A 20,560-nucleotide genomic window follows, 5' to 3' on the forward strand; every position below is an offset into this window, starting at 1 on the left:
GGAAGGTTTATATGTATAATAACATCCATTAAATAGTGGAGAAATACTGTTATTTTTGAGTTTTCTAATGTTATGTCGTAAATATTTTTTTTTTCGCTTAAATTGCAAACGCAGGCTGAACCCTACGAGATTTATCAAAATAATGTACTAAGTATTGTACACATTGAAAAGGTCTACAGAAAACTCCGCGATGGTATATACCTATCTCTTATGGATATCCCACAATAACATTTTTTTGTCATTTACTTATTACGACAAACAATGGCTAATTTTCGAAGCGATTTTAACCAATACAGCATTAATACTTATTCTATTAAATACCTTAAATACATTGTTGATTTAATATAGATCTATATGGCCCTTTACAGCATATGATTTAAATGAATATTTTCGAAGATATTACAGATTTAAAAATCGCGGTACGTAGCGTTTGCGGCGGTTCCGGCCGGCTTTTACTCTAAGTTAACGCGTGCGGTCCACGGGCAGTAATGAATAAATCAAAACTACTGGATCGATTTTAATCATTTTTTCAGTGAATGACATAGGCTATAATTATATTTTATACCCGTGCGAAGCCGGAGCGGGTCGCTAGTTAAGTATATTGCAATGTATTTTTTTGAATTATAAACATAAACTTCTTCAAGAACATTGTTTTTTTTAATAACAATACACTTATATATACATATCTAAGATAACATTCTATAAAATTAGTAGGATCTAAAGTTTTCTTTTGTTTGTTGATAGTTATATCGCATTATTTGATGACAGTTATGAGGGTGTCCTGTATCTAAGCGTGCCAGTCTACGCTATTTACCTACATACGTGTTTTTGAATAAAGAATATAATATTATGGTTCTTCGCGCACATTGTTTTTATAACAACATACTGCTCCATGTATACACGTCTATGATAACATTATAAACACTTTACCTTTGTAAGTCTAGACGTTTTCTTCTATTTGTTAAAAGTTATGTTATATTATTTGACAGTTATGAGGGTCTCTTGTCCCCTTGTCCCTGAGCGCTTCGCTCGATAGTGTGGTTCATGGACGCAACTTTATGTAATTATAATTGTGTTTGCTTGCAAACGAAAAAAAAAAACCGTCTTCAATTACATTGACAAGTAATAGAACGTACGCTTCTGCCTATAATATCCCACTACTGGGCATAGGCCTCTTTCCCCATGTAGGAGAAGGATCAGAGCTTAATCCACCACGCTGCTTCAACGCGAGTTGGCGGATATATTCCCTACTACGAGTAACGATCGCTATCAGGTGTACATGATAACAACCGGGACCGACGTCTTAACGTGCTCTCCGAGGCACGGTGGGGAGACCCACAAGGACTGCACAAACACCCAGACCATGCAAACACCTGTATGGCCTATACAAATGTTTGTCATGTGCGGGGATCGAACCCGCAACCGCCAGCGCAAGAGGCACAATCCATAGCTGTGACCGTTGCGTCAACGCGGCGTCGTAATAGAACGTAAGTAGACGAAAAAATAGTCAAGTAAATACGCGCTATCAAAGATTACTCAAAAATTGGTCATCAGATCTTGATCAAATTGAAATGGGACCACAAGACAAGCATCCGCTTTCGATTAAAATAAGAATCATCCAAATTTTAATATTCATAAATTATGCGTCACGTTGTTTGTCCGACTTCTTACTTGACTTCTTAACTACTAAACCGATTTTAATGAAATTTGGCAAGGATATGTAACTTTGTCTAACTTAAAATATAGGTTATATTTTATTTTGATATATATAATTAATAAATTCACGAAGAAAAAATAAGGCGGTACGAAGTTCGCCAGGTCAGCTGGTTATTTGTAAAGAATAAACTGCTACCATAGCAAATACAGCTAACTAGATACGTTATAGTAGATGTGATCATGTAACATCCGTTGATCGATATTCACTGAATAGTTTACCTAATTCAGATAGACGGCGTTGTGTGAAAATACGCACCGTCTTATAAATACGCGTCATCAAAGATTACTCAAAAAGTACTCATTATATTTATATTATGAGTACTTTTTGAGTAATCTTTGATTTAAGTGAGACCACAAGATAAGCATCCGCTTTCGATTAAAACAAGATTCATCAAAATCAAAACTACTGGATCGATTTTAATCATTTTTTCAGTGAATGACATAGGCTATAATTATATTTTATACCCGTGCGAAGCCGGAGCGGGTCGCTAGTTATTTATAAAGAATAAACTGGTACCCTAGCTAATATAGTTAACAACGTTATAGTCAGTGGCATACATAAAGTTTTTAGACAGGGTAGGCAGTCAAAAAAAAAATATGAACGGCACTTACTTTCTCGCAATTTTACCCTATTTTATTTTAATTTCGTTGGGAAAAAAGGCTTTTAGATAATTTCAAGAACAGACAAGTAAATTATTGGACACGTAAAGTGCATTTATACTTATAATGCAGGCATACAAATACACGTACAGCAACCAACTGATACCTATCAAACAAATCAGTTACTGGATAGACATAGTGACCTCATAAGGCCTGATAATTTCGTTTGTGTCAAACATAGGAAATCATTGGTAATACTATTAATTACGAAATTGTATGCTTAATGAAAGTACTTGTTTATTTATTAATAAATGAAAAATTATAACGTCTTTGTTATTTATGTGTTAAATCGATACGCCTGAACAATTTTTAATTTATCCGTAAAATCGAACTTGTTGAACTTCGATGCACTATTTATATTCATCAAACACACATCTCCGTTACATATTTCACAAGTAAACTTATTCATCACTAATATATTAATATTTTTACTAATAACAAGAACGCACAAACGAAAAATTAAAAGTGAGTTGTCATATACTCTGTGGATTGTTGCGATTACGCGACCGTGTTAAAAACCATAATTATTAGTACAAACGGTATCGAATTCAAGACAATTTAATTTGACAGGTTATTGTTGTATTGTAATTTATGGTTTGACCAATGTTAAAAACACAATACTTTGTTCGTTTTCCATATGACGCGCGTGACATTATAAAATTGTAGGATTATATAATGTCTTACTGTCATTGCTAACATTTGTCATGCGATTATAGGCAGAAGTTTCATAAAAGGCCCGTCGTCGATGCGCACGAAGCGCTGATATCGCATATATGACATTTTTTGACATTTACGATATTTTTTGAAGCGGATTTAAATTAATTATGATTTGTCTTTTTCAAAGTATATATATAGTAGTATTAGTAGTAGTAGTAGTATTATATATCCTTTTTAGTAACATGCTAAGGTAGGCAGTGCCTTTCTGCCTATATGAAATGCACGCTACGGGTTATAGTAGATTTAGTCACGTAACATCCTTTGATCGATATTCACTGAAGTAGTTTTACCTAATTCAGATAGATGGCGTTGCGACAAAGTGGGTACGTACCGTCTCATAAATACGCGTTATCAAAGATTACTCAAAAATTGCTCATTATATCTCCATTATATTAAAATGGAACCACATGACAAGTATTAGCTTTCGATTTGTAAAAGAAACATCAAAATCGGTGTAGCCAGTAAAAAGCTATGAGGTATAATACAAAAACACTTAAGTAAATACTTGTTATCAAAGATTACTCAAAAAACAGTAATCAGATCTCGATCAAATTTAAAAAGACTACACGACAAGCATTAGCATTCGATTAAAATAAGAATCATAAAAATCGGTAAAACCAGTAAAAAGTTTAAATTTTATTTATTATTATTTAATTAAACTCTATAGTTTAATATAACGTAGGTCGACGAAAAAATAGTAAAGTAAATACGCATTATCAGACATAACAGTAGTTAATGATTTAATATATTACGAATGTGGTTCAGCTGAAATAGTAAGTAATAATTTGTAAATCGCTGCAAGTTTCAAGAGTAAAACGAAACGTTACTGAAACTGTCACCCGCACCATGCTACAGCGCAAATAGTATAGTGAGCGATACAAATACATGACATGCCAGACTCTCAACAGCAATTTTGGTCATTGGCTAGGAATATTTTTCACATAAAATACACATTATTTTAAAATTATTGTGGTTGCTTTATTATTATTGTTACTTTAATTATTTGTAGTTTGTACCATATAGAATAATACAAGTGTTAATTAGTTATACTCGTAATATTATGGAACTAAACAATAAATTTTTTGAATTCCTTACAGCATTACATGTGCTTTTGTACATTTTCTACTATTTAATTATTATATCTATAATTGGTTATATTGGTAAAGGAATTACTTCCCACGTGACAGTCAAAATGTTCATTCAGATTGGGTTGAAATGAGACGCCCTTGACCCCATTAATCCGATTCCAGGCTTTTTCCTTTTTCCTGTTACTTAGCAACAGGTTTGTACTTTGTATATAATCAATTATTAAGTTCCTTTGGGAATAGATAATGGCCATCAAGTATTTAATGAAATGTATTTCGGATGTCTTAAATTTAATATTTCTGAGTATAATAATAGATGATTAATTTGAAACTAGAAAATAAGATGAAAGTGACGTAATAAGTAAAATTATAAATATACAAATACTATTTTTAGTGTCAAAAAGAGATTTTTTTTCGAGAAATTTAATGAAGTCTGTAGTTTTATTAAATAATCTGTAGAACATATCCACGATTGAGCCTATAACATCCCACTGCTGGGCATAGGCATACTCCATGTAGGTGAAGGATTGAAGCCTAATCTACCATGCTACTCCTAATAATGCTACTACTCGTAATATAGTTGGACATAAATCTTAAAATATTCTACATGTCATCAAGCTAATTTAATATTCCTTTTAAATGTTAAGTGTGAAATTAAAACTTGCCAGTCCAAATCATTTAGTTCTGGTCAAACCATGATAACGTGGATAGTCGATTTTTTTTTATATAATGCATTCTTATACTATCGGATCGCATCGCATTCAGCCTGTAACATCCCACTGCTGGGCATAGGCCTCTTTCTCTATGTAGGAGAAGGATTCTTCTCATACTATGGTCTCAGGGAAATCGACTTGAAGTAGCTATAATAGCGACAATTTATTTATTTATTAAAGGATAACCAACAAAAGATACATTAATGAAATAGTTTCTTACACATGAGCTTACTAATAGGATATCCATGTTTTTTTTTAATTACAGGCTATCACAAGATGCATTATCACGTCAAGTACCTAATACAAAGAATTAGTTAATGAGTAAATTCGTGCGATGAGTCAGATAATTCAACCAACCAAGCCAAACACCCCTTTCCTTTTCTCTCGACAGTTTGACTAATTAAATTCTTAACTTATTTTCTCACTTTTGATAGCAATTAGTTTAAAAGCTTACAACGAAACCGAGTTTATCTTCTGGGGAGATAAATTACCTTACAAAATATTAACACAAAATTTTACTTAACGGTAGAACGGTAATAGCCTCATTAATCTAAACAATTAGGGTCTGTTTTACATCTTGTTGATAAAAGTTATTTGTACATAAGTTACTGATAGATGTTATCAGAAGAAAGTCAAACAGGCACTTATTGTTATATCGCTTTCGCCTTCATCAATGAGCTACAACTTTTCTCTTTAAATGTGAATAGAATTTATTAGATAATTTACTAACACCTGCTCTGGTGTAGGTTAGCAGATTTGATTCCCTCTCGGGATAGATATTTGTTTCCGGTTTGAACGTCTGACCTTGTGAGCATCCTCACCATGCCTCGGAGAGCACGTTAAGCTGTCGGCCTCGGTTGTTATCATATACACCTGGTAGCGATCGTTACCCATAGTATTGAATATATTCATTATTAAGTGGAGCAGCGTGGTGGATTAAGCTCCGATCCTTTACCTACATGGAGAAAATTGTGAAAATAATTGATTGATAGGTAAAGTGAAGTTTTAAGGTGAAAGAGAAATATATATCGATTGGCGCGTTAGTGCGACGGTCACGGCTGCTGCGCTGGCCATTTCGGCTTAGATCTAGACGTTTGTGTATTCAGTGTTTCCGGACCCCGACAGAAGTAAATTCTAGTAAGAGCCGCTGAGTGTGAGGCGTTTATTTGTTGATCATATTTTTATCTGTTGGATACCGTTATACAAGATAGCTTTATTAGCATGCAATGAAACAGACCCTTAGGATTACTTCATTAATTAGACTCGCAAAAATCTTAAATTTTGAAGAGGCTTTAATACAAGTCTGTCGGCTCTAGGTATATAAGTAAAATTATCAACTGTAGGTTATTAAAATTTAGCTTTGTTCAGTGGCTAGGTACATGCAAAAAACTTGTATTGAAAGGAATTCCTATTAGGTTACAAGCAACTGTTCGTTCGAGCCTTACGCTAATAATTTTAAATAATAATTGCGTTCGACCCTGAACTTCAGACTGGTCCAGTAAGTGAAAGGACTGCGGTCGGGCTTATGCCCGAGTCAGGCTTTTACATAGGGGTAAATATGACTCTTATGTTATATTTGTTTCATTTATCTAATCAAATCACTATATATAAAATTTTAGGAATGATTATAAGAGATAATTAAATATAAATAATATATTCATTTTATTTACCTATTTATTTTATTTCTTTATTCGAATGAATGAAATAAGTAATTATTACATAATGAAATGATTTTATTCATTCATTTGGATTTATGGATTTATATAGAGAATGAAAGATTTTTTCAATGTCACGTAAAATAAAGGGGATGCGAAGTTACAATTTTGATAGAAATGTAGTCAACAACAAAACCATCACGAAGAAGACATTGTCACTGTATATGAAACTAGCTTTCCGCCTGCGGTTTCGATCACGAGGGTTACAAGATTTCTTGATAATTATCCTTATAATTATGCACGTGATGGAGAGTGAAGTTAAATTTTTTTAATGATGGAACGTAAAGTTTTTCAGTCGGTTTTTATCGGAAATAAGTTTCAACGACTTAATTGTTGAAAACAAGTTGTAATGACTTAGTTATTGCAATTGATATGTTGGTTACAAATTGTATGATACTTTCTCACTCCGAGCCGAGTATTGTTACGGATATTGACCCGTAGTGGACGCTGTGCGACCACCTTTCACCTATACATAGTCAATGCCACTATTATTATATTATTATTTATTATAACTACACAATTTTTAAAGTTGTATTTCTAGCTAAAATATCATTGTTTGATAACTAATCTTACAATAAAATACTACTTTCAAGTACATAGTGTTATACGCCTGCGGTGAGAAAAATAGCCACAGATCTTAGGTATAGGTGTTAAAGGTGCGCAGGGTTGGGTAGGCAACACTCTTGAGATGTTTCAGATTTTGCAGATATCTGTAGTCTACAGTAACCGCTTAGCATCAAGTTGATCTCTGTACTGGTTTTCCACTATTTAAAACACTATTTCAAGTTAAAAAGTCAAAAGTTATTAGTTTATATTATAGTTCTGTGGCAGACTAATCAATAGATAGGACTTGTTAACTGTAACTAGAGTTTTCAAATTAGCTTCATCTTATATATAAAAATGAATCGTAAAATGTGTTTGTAAGCGTATAACTCAACAACGCCTGGACCAATTTTAGCAATTCTTTTTTTTTTAAATGTTCGTTGAAGTCCGAGGTTTGTTTTTACTGCGAGAAAATTTAAATAATTTCCGTGAAAACAGCCCTTTTCTTTTTCCCATACAAACGTTTTCTAACTAAAATGTAGAGTCAATTTGAACTTTAGTACTATTCAATAAAGTTCATGTTAAAAAATATATTAGTACGCATTTTACGTAAGTTATTAATGATTAAATTGATCTTATTCGTAATTTACATACAGTAAAAATGGTATTAACTAGCTATTTCACATCACCTATTTATTATATTGCTGCGGGGGCGTTAACAATGGAAAATTCCCGTTTTTAAACTATTGACTCCAAATTTGTTACGAATCTCCTATATGTGATGTAGAAATGATCGATGAGCGGATTTTAGGATAACTCATGACCAATAAGGATTACGGGGGTAGGCGTTAACAATGAAAATTTCAAATGTATGTAACTCCGAAACAACTGAAACAATTTTTATCAAATTTTGTAAGCATCTGTAATTTGGTCTGAATTGGAAGATAGGGTTTATCTCAATTGGACCCATTAGGTAGCGCTGCTATCAGTATGTAAGCTATCAAATTTGGTGGCTGTTTTCCGGGCAGGACAACATCTGCCAGGTCTGCTAGTTTACTATATTCTTAATAAAGCTAATTACGCACTATTCCATAAAGCCTGTTAATTGTTTTAGAATAGGTACACGGAGTCTTAGTGAAGGAGTCCTATTGGCTCCTCTTCTACACAAATTCAAAAATATATTCAATAGCTTTGTATTATTAATACAGATTTAAAAGTGATCAGATTTTTATATATGGTAACAGTTTGCTTTTTGAAGACATAAAAGATTAATAACAAAAAAGTAAAGGTCGCGTGAAATTGAAAAAATAAACTGAGATGGTTTCAGCGTGTGTACATAAATAGATTTCATAATAAACTTAAAAATCTTATGTATTACTTTCAATAAAACAAATAATATACCATGAGTTTGGTCCATTAAACAAATATAATTATAATACAATTGGTATATTTCAGAATTTATTAATACTTTTTTGTTTTAAAATATAAAACCGTTAAAACATTCCATATAAGAGTTAGCACAGCTATCGAGTTACAATTAAAAAAAATATATATAAGTCGTCCTGAATCTACGCGGTGAAAAACAGTGCTGTTAATTTTTTTTTAACTCCAAGGCCTCGCCTGTACACATGACTGGGCTTTTTGTTTTTCCCTTCAATGGAGCAAAGGGTTAAAGTCGTTCAGCCACAAATAATTTATGTATAATGCCTTTTTGAATTTAACTTAGCTTTTCAAAGCGTTCGATTAATGTTTATTTTTAAATTTCGTTGATAATAAGTTTAACAAATATATAATAAAAAAATTAAATTAAAAATAAATGAGTGTAATGAATATTCTAATCTCTTACACTTAACACTTATATTTCAAATACTGCATAGAAACGGTACTAAATACATGGTATATACCTAATTATGGGGTTAAACCAGTAATATTAGATGTAAGAAAATAAATAAATAAGTAAATAAATTAAAATAATGCAAAAAAACAGTTTTTTTTAAATAATCCTGGATTATTTGTTAGACCTCGGCGTTTTAGAACTAATTGGCGCCGATCTCTTGATCCCTCGACTAATCGGTGTATTTTAAAAATATTTTGCTCGAATAATACATAAAATATCAAATAAGGATGATATTTTATGAACGATATAACTAGGAAGGTAGTGGTTACATGACTTACAAGCTAAAGTTGAAGATAATAAGAATTATGTACTAAGGAACTGAACAATCGGAATTATTTAAAAAAAATCGTTGTAAATATATTTATCTCTCTAAGGTTACAAAAATCACTTATGTTTAAACTAGCTGTTTAACGCGATTTTATTCGCCTTAGTTCGACAAAAAAAGGTACTAAAATGTTAGTAGTCTTCCTCGGAAAACGAACTATCTAACACAAAAATATTTTTTTAATTCGAACCAATAGTTTTTGAGATTTGCGCAATGAACAAACGCTTCAGCTTTCTAATATTAGTATATATTCATTTAACCATATTGAATAACCAAAATACCTCTTGATATATGATGGTAATTAATGTCATATCTTTATATATATTTTTTGCTGTTAAAAATGCATCATTAGTATATGGAAGAAAGCTGTTTACATAAAATAAATTTCTGAACGCACGCATAAATATTTGGCCACCAATACACATGTCGATCCTTTTTTAATTACGCCACTATCCGAATATTATGGATATATATTATCGATTTGAAACCTTTATTTAAATAAGTTCTTTAATTTGAGGGAAGAGTTTACCGTATCGACGGGACGAACATTAAATGTTTGACAGTTACGAAGCCCATGAATATTTTGCATTGGATTTTTTTTTTTAGTCAATTTTCCTTTTTTAATTATCTTATTCCGGACTTTATTTTTTTTTTATCCCAAATAAAACTATTTTATGTTTACAACCCTAGCATGATGTGAAAAGCAATCAGATTTTGGTGTACAATTAATAGTATAAATAAAAAAATGTTGTAAATAACATACTTTTTAATAAATATACATCATACAAATAATATATATAAATATATATTTAACAGTACCACCAGTATCATCTATACGAGGTATAATATCTAGCAATTAGTCATTAGCGGGTATCATTTTACTTGTACAAAAAAAATATTTATTCAGATGTCCCATGTGATATTAAATATCCCAATCGTATCAAATGATGTAAATCGTATATAATTAAGTGTCATCATTATTCATATTGCATAGTTTTATAAACGAGTTACATACTTATATATACGGCGAATAAGGTTGATTTACAGTAAGTTGTCTTATTTGATTAATTAACCGAACTAGTTGTGTCCTGCGGCTCCACTCGGGGTAGCTTAGTAATACCAATCCCATATTGAAAACTGATTCTCTATTCAAAATTCCGTTCCCATTCTAACCCTCCAGAAGTATAATCCAGACATATTTGTAATTTATGTATATTACAGTTAAAAACGCATTTTATACATTTAAATCCAATAAAGGGTTAAAATTCCAACAGAGCCAAGTCAAAACAGCAAAGTTCCATACAAAATTTAACACTGACCTACATGTCTTCGTAAAAGAAGTTATCTAAAATATTTTCTTGACAAACCTCTCCTAAGTGCTCATGTCTCTCTATGTCATACATAGTAAACATCTAGAAAATTTTCTTTTACTTGCAATGAGTATCGGACTATTTGATCAAACTATCATGATCAATAAGTATTGTATGTATTTAATACTAGCTGACCTGGGGAAATTCATACCGCCCTATATTTTTTTCCGTGAATAAAAAATCTAAATGTTCCTTTATACACACATTGTCTGACAAAAACTAACACAAAAAAAAAGAATTATACAATTTGATGCAGTTCTTCGAAATCTATGGTTTATATAGATTATTAGGTACATTATACAATTGAATTCTACAAATTAATTTAAATACTCTACGGGACGTTGAAGCAAATCCTCTTCAAGCAATCTTGAAATATTTTATAACGTTAAAAATCTATTGTTTTATTGTATAGGGCAGGGGTTCCCACACTTATTTTGTCTACTGCCCACTTTGAGAATAAATTATTTTATAGTGCCCCCCATTTTTTCACCAACTTAAAAACAACTATAACTTCAAATTAAATTAATTATCGCGAGCTATATTAACGGAGATTAAACATTAATTCTTGAAACCTGAGCGCAGTAGGTCACAACACAACACAGCGGCGATCAGGTCTCAAGTTAACTCTTAGGGGCTACATCTGCCAATGAGAATGATTATTGAAACGCAACTTTATAGTATTTAGACAGAGTATCTTTTATTCAAAATAAAATAAACATAATTGATTCTAATATAAAAACTAATGTGAAGGCTGATTTAAATCGCCCCCCAAGCCTCTAGACAACGCCACCATTTTTTGTGGGTCTCTTACCTCCTTTATGCCTGGTATATATATGGTGTATAAATTAATTATTAATTAAATAATATTATCTCAAAGTTTAATTATTTTTAACGTTTTCTATACTAGTTATTTTCTTGCTTTGTAATTATAAACAAATGTACAAATTAATTACTTAACTTAATAATGTATAATTATTGTGCGTAATTGTAAAAAAAAAACGATTAATTTGAATGGGCCGGTAATGTCTAATCTTTATTGTGGTAATTAACTGTATTTACCATATTTAAATAATTATATTTGTCATCTTTATATTTATATATTTTTTGTTAATTTATTATTCGGAGTGTTTTTTTTTTTACAATATATAAATAAAAAAGTGTATGTGTACTTATGTACACACCTAAGAAGTTATACTTCATTGGCTAGCTAACTTTACGTTGCTAACTTCTTCTTCGTTGACTTGTTATCTTCAGGGTGTCGTTTTTAGTGACGGTATGCGCGCGCGTCGTGAAAAATTTATCCTCGTGATTTTTTCCTAACGCGCCAATGAAAGTTATACAACTTCAAAAATACGAAAATTTATCATAACTATTAAAAATAACATTTCACTATCGTTTTTTTTTTTTTTTTTAATAACCTTCGTGTAATAAAAAATCGCTTTGACGTAAAAATTTTAATATTATATATAAAAAGTTTTGTAATATGCTGTAAGAATTTTATAATAATCGTAAAAAAATTAAATAGATTTAATGTACATTATTTATTCGTAGCTTTCGAATATAAAAAAAAATAAGTTTCAGAAACGTCACTAACATAACGAAAAGTGGTCAGGTTCATATTGACATATTCAAACTGATTCAATAATGTAAAAAAAAAAAATACATAAACAATAATGAAAAAGCAAAAAACTTACCCTTAGACTGCGATTAACATATGCACTATATTCAAACACAACTGAATCCCGCCAAAAAAGCGCGCGGAAATCAAATGGGAAACAGCAAATTAAAACAATTTATTATCTACGCTTTATAAAACAGACAACCTCTTAAATTATTTTAACTAGGTTGCTATTTTCTGCGCGTGCGTTGGGGTTTGCCGCACGGTGGCTACTAACTTTGATCGTTGTCTTGCAATCCTTGAAGGTTTTTAACAACCTTATGCGTTCGTCCATTTTAATTAGATCTGACGCCGAAGAAATTAATTCTGATCGTAAATATTTTTTTGAAAAAAAAATGGACAAGTGTGAAACGGTATTTCCTACTGAATGGAAGCTTAAATTATTAAATCTATATATAAATAAAAATGAATCGCTAAAATGTTTTTTCGTGCATTAATTCTCGCATAAATGCTTAACATATATATATAAACAAAACTGCTGGCTTTGAAATACACAGGCCGAAGACGGACAGCAGCGTCTTCGGGGCGACAAAGCCAGCCCTGCAGTCACCAACCCGCCTGCCCAGCGTGGTGACTATGGGCAAAACACATGAGTTCACGCCATTTTTGGCGTGAACTTATGGAGGCCTATGTCCAGTAGTGGACTGCGAAAGGCTGCTGTGATGATGATGATGATAAACACACACACACACATATATATATATATAAGTATTTGTTAAATTTATTTTAAGCGTATTATTAGGAACCAAAAATATTTACGTTTTGAATATCGTGAATGATGTGAAATACTGTAAATTCAGGGTGGTCAACTAAACTAACAATAATATCTTATTCTACATCTTCATAAAGTTCAAGACGATGAGTTTAAAATCTTATAATTTTATAAAATAGTCATTGTGTATGCATTATTTTAAGGTCCTTTGACCAAACTTTATCTAGAAAAGATCGCTCTTAGGGATAAGATTGCTTTTGTACATTTATATACTAGGTTGTTGTTTTTTTTTCTACTGTAAAAAATATTTGTATTTTTATTTGTGTTTATTAGAGCATTAATTCTCGTTAATGGTGCGCTGGTTGGGATTCCGACTACCAGTCTTTTTTTTACAATACGTATTGCTTTGAATTATACCAGGACAAAAGATTTTCACATAGTTTGAGTTTGTAAACGTATTCGATTCTATGTTAGGTAGTGTGTACAATATAATCGTATATATAAAATCGTATATGATAAATAAATTGCTCGAAAACGAAAAAAAAACCGACTTCATTTACATCGACAAGTAATACAAAGTAGGTAGAAAAAAAAAGTCAAGTAAACACGTGTTTTCAAAGATTACTCAAAAAGTAGTTATCAAATCTCATTAGAGTTAAGCCCGCCTTTTGTACACACTTGTATTAGTGTGTGTATTGTAAAATAAAGAATTTAAATAAATAAATCTCAATCAAATTTAATTAGGGCCACAACACAAGCATCAACCAACCACCACCACAATAAAAAGTTTTGACTTAACATAATTATATAAAAACTAGCTGACTCGGCAAACATTGTCTTGCCGCTAAACGCTATTTAAAAATAGGGGTTAGTGGTAAAAGGGTGAAAATTTAGGGTTGTATGTATTTTTCAACGCCAAATCATAATAAAATAAAAAATAAATAATTTATCTAAAAATAAAAAAAAAATTTGAGTGGACTACCCTTAACATTTAGGGGGATGAAAAATAAATAAATGTTGTTCGATTCTCAGACCTACCCAATATACACACAAAATTTCATGAGAATCGGTCAAGCCGTTTCGGAGGAGTTTAACTACAAACACCGCGACACGAGAATTTTATATATTAGATAATTATAGTGGAATTGAGAACATCCTCCTTTTTCGGAAGTCGGTTAAAAATCTGTTATTAAAATAACAGTATACAAAGAAAGGACTTTAGTGGTATGTTTATTTTATCTGCTTTTTTATGACTTTAGTATCAAACAAAAATATAGTAATATGGGCTTTAAGTGTGAGCTTTCAAAATTCATATAATGACTGTTTTATTTTTAATTTTTTTCTTCATGAGATTTTGTATATATATATATTTTTTCTATTGAAAAGTGAAATAACGAATATAGAAAATTACATACATTTTACGTGATTTATTTTGTATATTTTTCACTTATCAAAAAAAAAAACCAAGACATTTAGAGTGTTTGGTTTTTTACTTTTTATCAAAGGGATTTCTAACATTTCAAATCTTATTACAAAACTATTTTCATGGCTTCATTTTATTTAAATTAGATGTCAATATTAATCTACCCTACTTGTTTTCATTTAAAAGACAATACCTATAATGACTGCAAATCTGATCTCGCTTCTCTCTCTGATCAATATAAACTGATTGATTTGATTTAAAAGTATAAATGAATACTGAAATATAGTATCTATTACTATAAATATCGATTTGCAAGGTATAAATTTCTTTTTTTTTTTTCGGTTGTAACAGATTATAACCGATTTACAATTCCATATTAATTATAGTGTCGCAAGCTCGAATGCGCGTTAGAACTGTGAGGTCGAGGTACTTCCCCAATAGGGCTGTGCCAGATTTTGAGCAGGATTTTTTGTTTTCTTGGGATATGCTTGGTGTTGTGCGAGTCATTAGCTTGCATTATGCTGCTCTATTCTCTACACGGACCAAAATTAGTCAAGCGTCTTGTTGCTACACAGCTTGATACTCTTATAAATATAAAACCCGTAGTAATGTTTATACGTATTTTAAATTTTTTTTTGACTTTACAATCGCTTGAGAATTTTGTCTAAACCACCGTAGTCTATAAAACACGATCGTGTATTAAGTAGTTAAAAATTAAATGGACATTAACGTAAAGCTTTTTGCACAAAATTGGAATCAATAACTTTATGACATAACTAACATTAAATATCAATGTACTACTTCATATTTGTATGTCTATTGTTCAAGTATTTCACTTCAGCTATTGCAGTCTACTGCTGGACATAGTTCTCTCACAAGTTTGCGCTAAAAATGGCGTGAGCTCATGCTTTTTGCCCATAGTCACCACGCTGGACAGGTGCGTTGGTGACCGTAGGGCTGGCTTTGTCGCACTGAAGACGTTGCTACCCGTCTTCGGCCTGTGTATTTCAAAGCTAGCAGTTGCGTAGTTACACCTCCATCGGCCTGCCTTATAAGTTACACGGTGGTAGTGGAACTGTGTTATACCTTAGTCGCCTCTTACGAGACCCACGGGCATGCTTGGAATTTCCATGAGCAAGAAAATAGTAAGTAATTTCCTCACCGTCTGCGGGCCAACTGCCTATTTTAACGACGAATTAAACGATTCTTCTATCGCACATTAAGTCGATAATTTGTAGACAATTGACGTGCCCCACGGTTTTATTTTAGTCTAGTCTATGCATATGTTTATAATTCCCACGACTGTATCTATTTTATTATTTTTTGGTTTTGAGTACATTTATCTTAAACATTGCAATGTATGTTTAACATAAAACCGTTTAACTTAAAAAGTTTTTTTACCTATTTTTATTTTTGTACATGATTCCCAATTTAATTTTGAATTATTAAAAATTATTGATATTATTAAACTGTAAGAACATATTTTATTGATATTTTATTCAAGTATTTGATTACTTATTAAAAATAGATTAACTTTTATCTAGAATGCAATCTAATTCATAAACCTTGTCCTAGAATTATAAATAGAAAAATAAACATTCATTCATATTGTTTCCCTTTTTGCTTCTAATATCCTGCCTTTATCAAGTACAGCAATTAAACATACCGGCAAACAAAACAATTTATTACATGTGCTAAATAATAAATCTCAACATTCTTTTAATATAAAACAATTAGCGTGTCTTACTACTTGTATGTCCGCTCTTCAATTGATACTAACAAGAGCTGGATGGTAAAAAATTTACCATTGCGCTTTAATGACGAAGCACCATTTGCGGTTTATACCTATTCGAGTGGAAACTTTATACTTAGTTACGTTTTACATTGCGGCGTAAATGATTGTTAATTTTATATTAAAGGATATAGTAGTAAAGTACTGCAATGATTTGTGTTATACACTTTTATTGTGAAGTTATGCATACAATAGAAATATAATAGTAACAAATAGGTGGTTCACCACTGAAATGTTAGATTGTAGATCAGTTGTTGATTATTTGTTTCGATATAGCTTGTTAAATTTATCATTTTGTTGTTTTTTATTGATTTAACGTGCAATTATTTCAGACTTATCATAGTTGTGATTCCTTTCCAATTGCACATTCTTATCACTAAATATAACAATATATGGAGCAGCCCGACTGGGTTAGTACCTCAATCTTGCAGAAGATCACAGCTAAATAATACTACTTTCAAGCAGTGTTATGTTCCTGTTAGTGAGTAAGGTGACCAGAGCTCCTGGGGCGAATAGGGGATAGGGTCGCCAACGCACTTGCGATGCTCCTGGTGATGCAGACGTCTATAAAGTACGATAATCGCTTACCGTCTGATGAGCCGTATGCTTGTTTGCTGACCTAGATATATATTAATTGAAAGAAATAAACGTATGAAAATGTTATTAAAGCAGTTTAATAGCATTATTACAATGACTGACTTGCGTTGTCCAATTGTCCATGCTAGGCGCATGCCATGATTATTAATAGTGCCAAGGGAGTAATGTATGAGGATTGGGTTTCTGGATATTAAATCGCCATATGTGATTAAAATATATCAAGTATTTGTGACAAGTTTTCTTTATTTTCTCCTGAAACTGTAGTCGTATCATATCCTCATCTAAATTTAGAACCCTAGCAGCAGTAGATGTTGGGTTTGTTAATACGGCTGTTAAAGCTCAAAAATTCATTTTTTTTTATTGTTCAATCAATAAGTACCTCAGTCTCTATCATTCCCACCAATCTAACGTGAGCTGATAGACATGAGTCTTATAAAGGACTAGTTTGCTTGCGTCAGGCTATCAAGTCATTATAAAATCATTTTTACGACGTAATTTGTATTTATTGACAGAGTACTATTATCATAACTATACTATATATATCACTTATGTTGTCATTCCATCTTATTGTACTACCATCTTTAATGACTTTATTATGAACTATTTATTCCGTTGGCAGGAAGAGACTGTACGAAAACAGCTAACGACAGGAAAAAATGGGGGCAACTGGAGGAGGCCTATACCCGAATGGGGCCATGACATATATATCGATCTGAAATACCAACTTGCTAAACAAAGTTTATATCATCACTCATCATCATCACTTCAGCCTATCGCAGTCCACTGCTGGACATAGGCCTCCCCAAGTTCGCGCCAGACATCCCGGTCTTCCGCAATCCTCATCCAGCCTACACCGGCAATCTTACGTAGATCGTCGGTCCAACTATATATTATATTTATATATTACCTATTTATGTATATTTTTCCAATGTCATGGAAATAAAGAAAAGGCTTATCAATATTATTTAAACTATAGTCTAAAAAAAAATAGACTATATTAAATGAAGTAAATAATTAATGATTAACAACGACAATAGGTTATGTAACCTGTGTTTTTACAAGATTTGAGCTCTAATTATGCGTTGAAATATTTTCTTTTTAACCGATAGTTTGTTCTTTATTCGTCAAAATATATTAATGTACAAGAAATTAAACTTTTGTTAAATTACTATTTTATTAATAATCACTTTTAATTTAATTCATTATGTACTTTGTAGGCTGTAAAGAGTCGTTTTTTTGCCTTTTGGAGTCGAATTCTATCTTTTCTTTTCTTAAACGCGTTTTTATGATGTATAGGGAATGACAATCTTTTTATTTAACTTGATTGAGATGAAATATAATGGCTTCTGATTTAGATAATACGAATTATATGTTTTAAAAGATTTTCTTTTATGTTTTGATAACTATCAATCTATCTATAACTTACCCTAATACAAATAGCTCTTACATAGAAAGCTTTCGTAAGATTTTGGGATATAAAACTTACTTTCTTTACCTATCCTCGTATTACTATAAGTTCCAATCACGCATAATGGACTACCTTTGCGTCTAAATGCGGAAAACCGAGCCCAATACAATACAATATAAGTTCCAAAGTAAATGTACACATATCATTACGTTGATTATTGCCTAAAATAGTGGGTAACAGATTAATTAGTAATCTAGTATTCTATGCTTGAAGACTTATACGCTCATTTATTATTCGCATTAATAATAATTATCGGTAATGAGTATTGTTTTATGTCGATGGGTTACGGCCACGAAACCTTCACCGCTCAAACACGCGATCCGAACGTTTACCGCGTCTAGTCATAACTAATTATGTATATAGATACCTTTGTTATTACAAGCCACTCAGCTGCAGTGGATACAGCTCCCGTCTTGGTTCTAGCTCCATAACAGGAGGAGGAGCCAGGTGTAACGGAATCAGCTTTTTTTTAGCTATATAACAGGAGAAAGAGCAGGATCTAAATATTCGTGAATAAAAGAAGCATTCGTTAACTATATACGTATATAGGTATGGCAGTTATGCAGTATGTTATATACCCGTGTGCTTTTATTTAAGATTAATCAATTTAAAAACACTTGCAACTTTATATACTCGTCTATATAAGTTAAAAGGTGTTTTGAAATAGAAAAGAGTCATGAAATTTCATAATGATTTTGGATTATGATTTGTGCCTGAATAACCTTATAACATAAATGTTTTTCAATGCAATATGCTCATACTCTCATCGATCCTATATTTTTTGCGATATTTCGGAATCAAAATCAGACGATTTTTCTAGGCGGTGCGGTGTGCATTTTTGTTCGTTTTTCGTAGTAAGAAAAAAGTGTGAAAAAATCGTTTATTTTAAAAACATAAAAAAAAATAAAAGATAAGTTTTTAGGTAACGTTGAGCAAAAGAAAATTGCCAGGAAGAAATATTAATTGCTTATAAACACAATAGATTTTGTAATAAATACACATAATTTGGTTAGGAAATCTGTACTGCGAAGATCATTTGCTTTCGCGTCAGATATTGAGAGACTTTTAGTTGAAGGTGATGTTGACCGTATGTTTAGCTGTGATCTAGAACATGGACATCAATAAGTCAGCGATAACGGAGCACCTACTACTAGCAGGCACAAATCATTGGGTCGAGCTCCATGAACCGAAAATAGTTGCGATTAAACGCCATGTCGTACCACGTCTCGTCAAAGAGGCAATTGAAAGGAAAAGCGGATTCAAATTGCCGGAATCATATCCAGTGAATGAGTTATGAAAATTTTCAGTGTAGTGTGCAATTAACTTAATGAAAAAGAAAGAAGAAGAGGCGTAATTCGTTACATCTATCTGAAAAATAACATCTAATTTTATCTATCCAACTAGTAAAAAAATTAACACAGGTGTTTAGATAATGACTTACTTTTCAGATGTTCTTAAATTATTTAAAATGGATTCAACATTTAAATTCCATGTAGATGTTTGCCGTGGTCTGAGTGTTTGTCCAGTCCTTATAGGTCTCTTCACCGTGCCTCGAAGAGCACCTTAAGCCGTCAATATATCAAAGAGGCCTATGCCCAGTAGTGCAACAGATTATAAGCTGAAGTATAACCAAAATTTAAATAAAAATAATTCCTTTGTAGTAAACAGTAATAAACAATTAAATTTAAAATCTTACTTTTTGTCGGATAATTAATTAAACTATATGTATATGTCAAAAATATCAATAGTTTGTTCTAAGTGAGCCACACTGATAACACTGTATATTTTTATCTTTTTTTTAATAAACTTATTTATTACAATTTATGTGCCAGTAAAAACTTGTGGAACGATTGTTGTGAGTAAATTAATCACAACAAATATTAAAATGTCTGCAGAGATCTTTATGTCTGTATGATATAACTAAGTTAAGTTTAAGTATTAATTCGTTACACGATGGATAAATCTAACGCTAAATAAAAATAAAGCAAAATTTATTAGATACTTGAGCTGAGGATTAGAAATCATTTAATTCCTTTTTAAACCAAGTCTAATATACAACTATGTAAAATTGTAAAAGATTTTTTTTTTTAATGTCACTAGGTCGGCAAACAAGCGTTTGGCTCACCTGATGGTAAGCGATTACCGTAGC

At 31.5% G+C, this 20,560-nt stretch overlaps 1 protein-coding gene across 1 annotated transcript in view; it reads right to left on the minus strand.

Moving 5' to 3' along the window:
- Positions 1-12,639, minus strand: part of LOC123663769 (D-xylose transporter) — a 57,842-nt gene extending 45,203 nt beyond the window's left edge. Inside the window, exon 1 of the mRNA XM_045598436.1 lies at positions 12,436-12,639. The gene's annotated coding sequence lies outside the window, so the exon portion shown is untranslated. The remainder of the gene's footprint in view (positions 1-12,435) is intronic.
- Positions 12,640-20,560: the final 7,921 nt, after the last annotated feature.

Source organism: Melitaea cinxia, chromosome 20 (genome assembly GCF_905220565.1).
Source record: "Melitaea cinxia chromosome 20, ilMelCinx1.1, whole genome shotgun sequence".
Lineage (NCBI taxonomy): Eukaryota > Metazoa > Arthropoda > Insecta > Lepidoptera > Nymphalidae > Melitaea > Melitaea cinxia.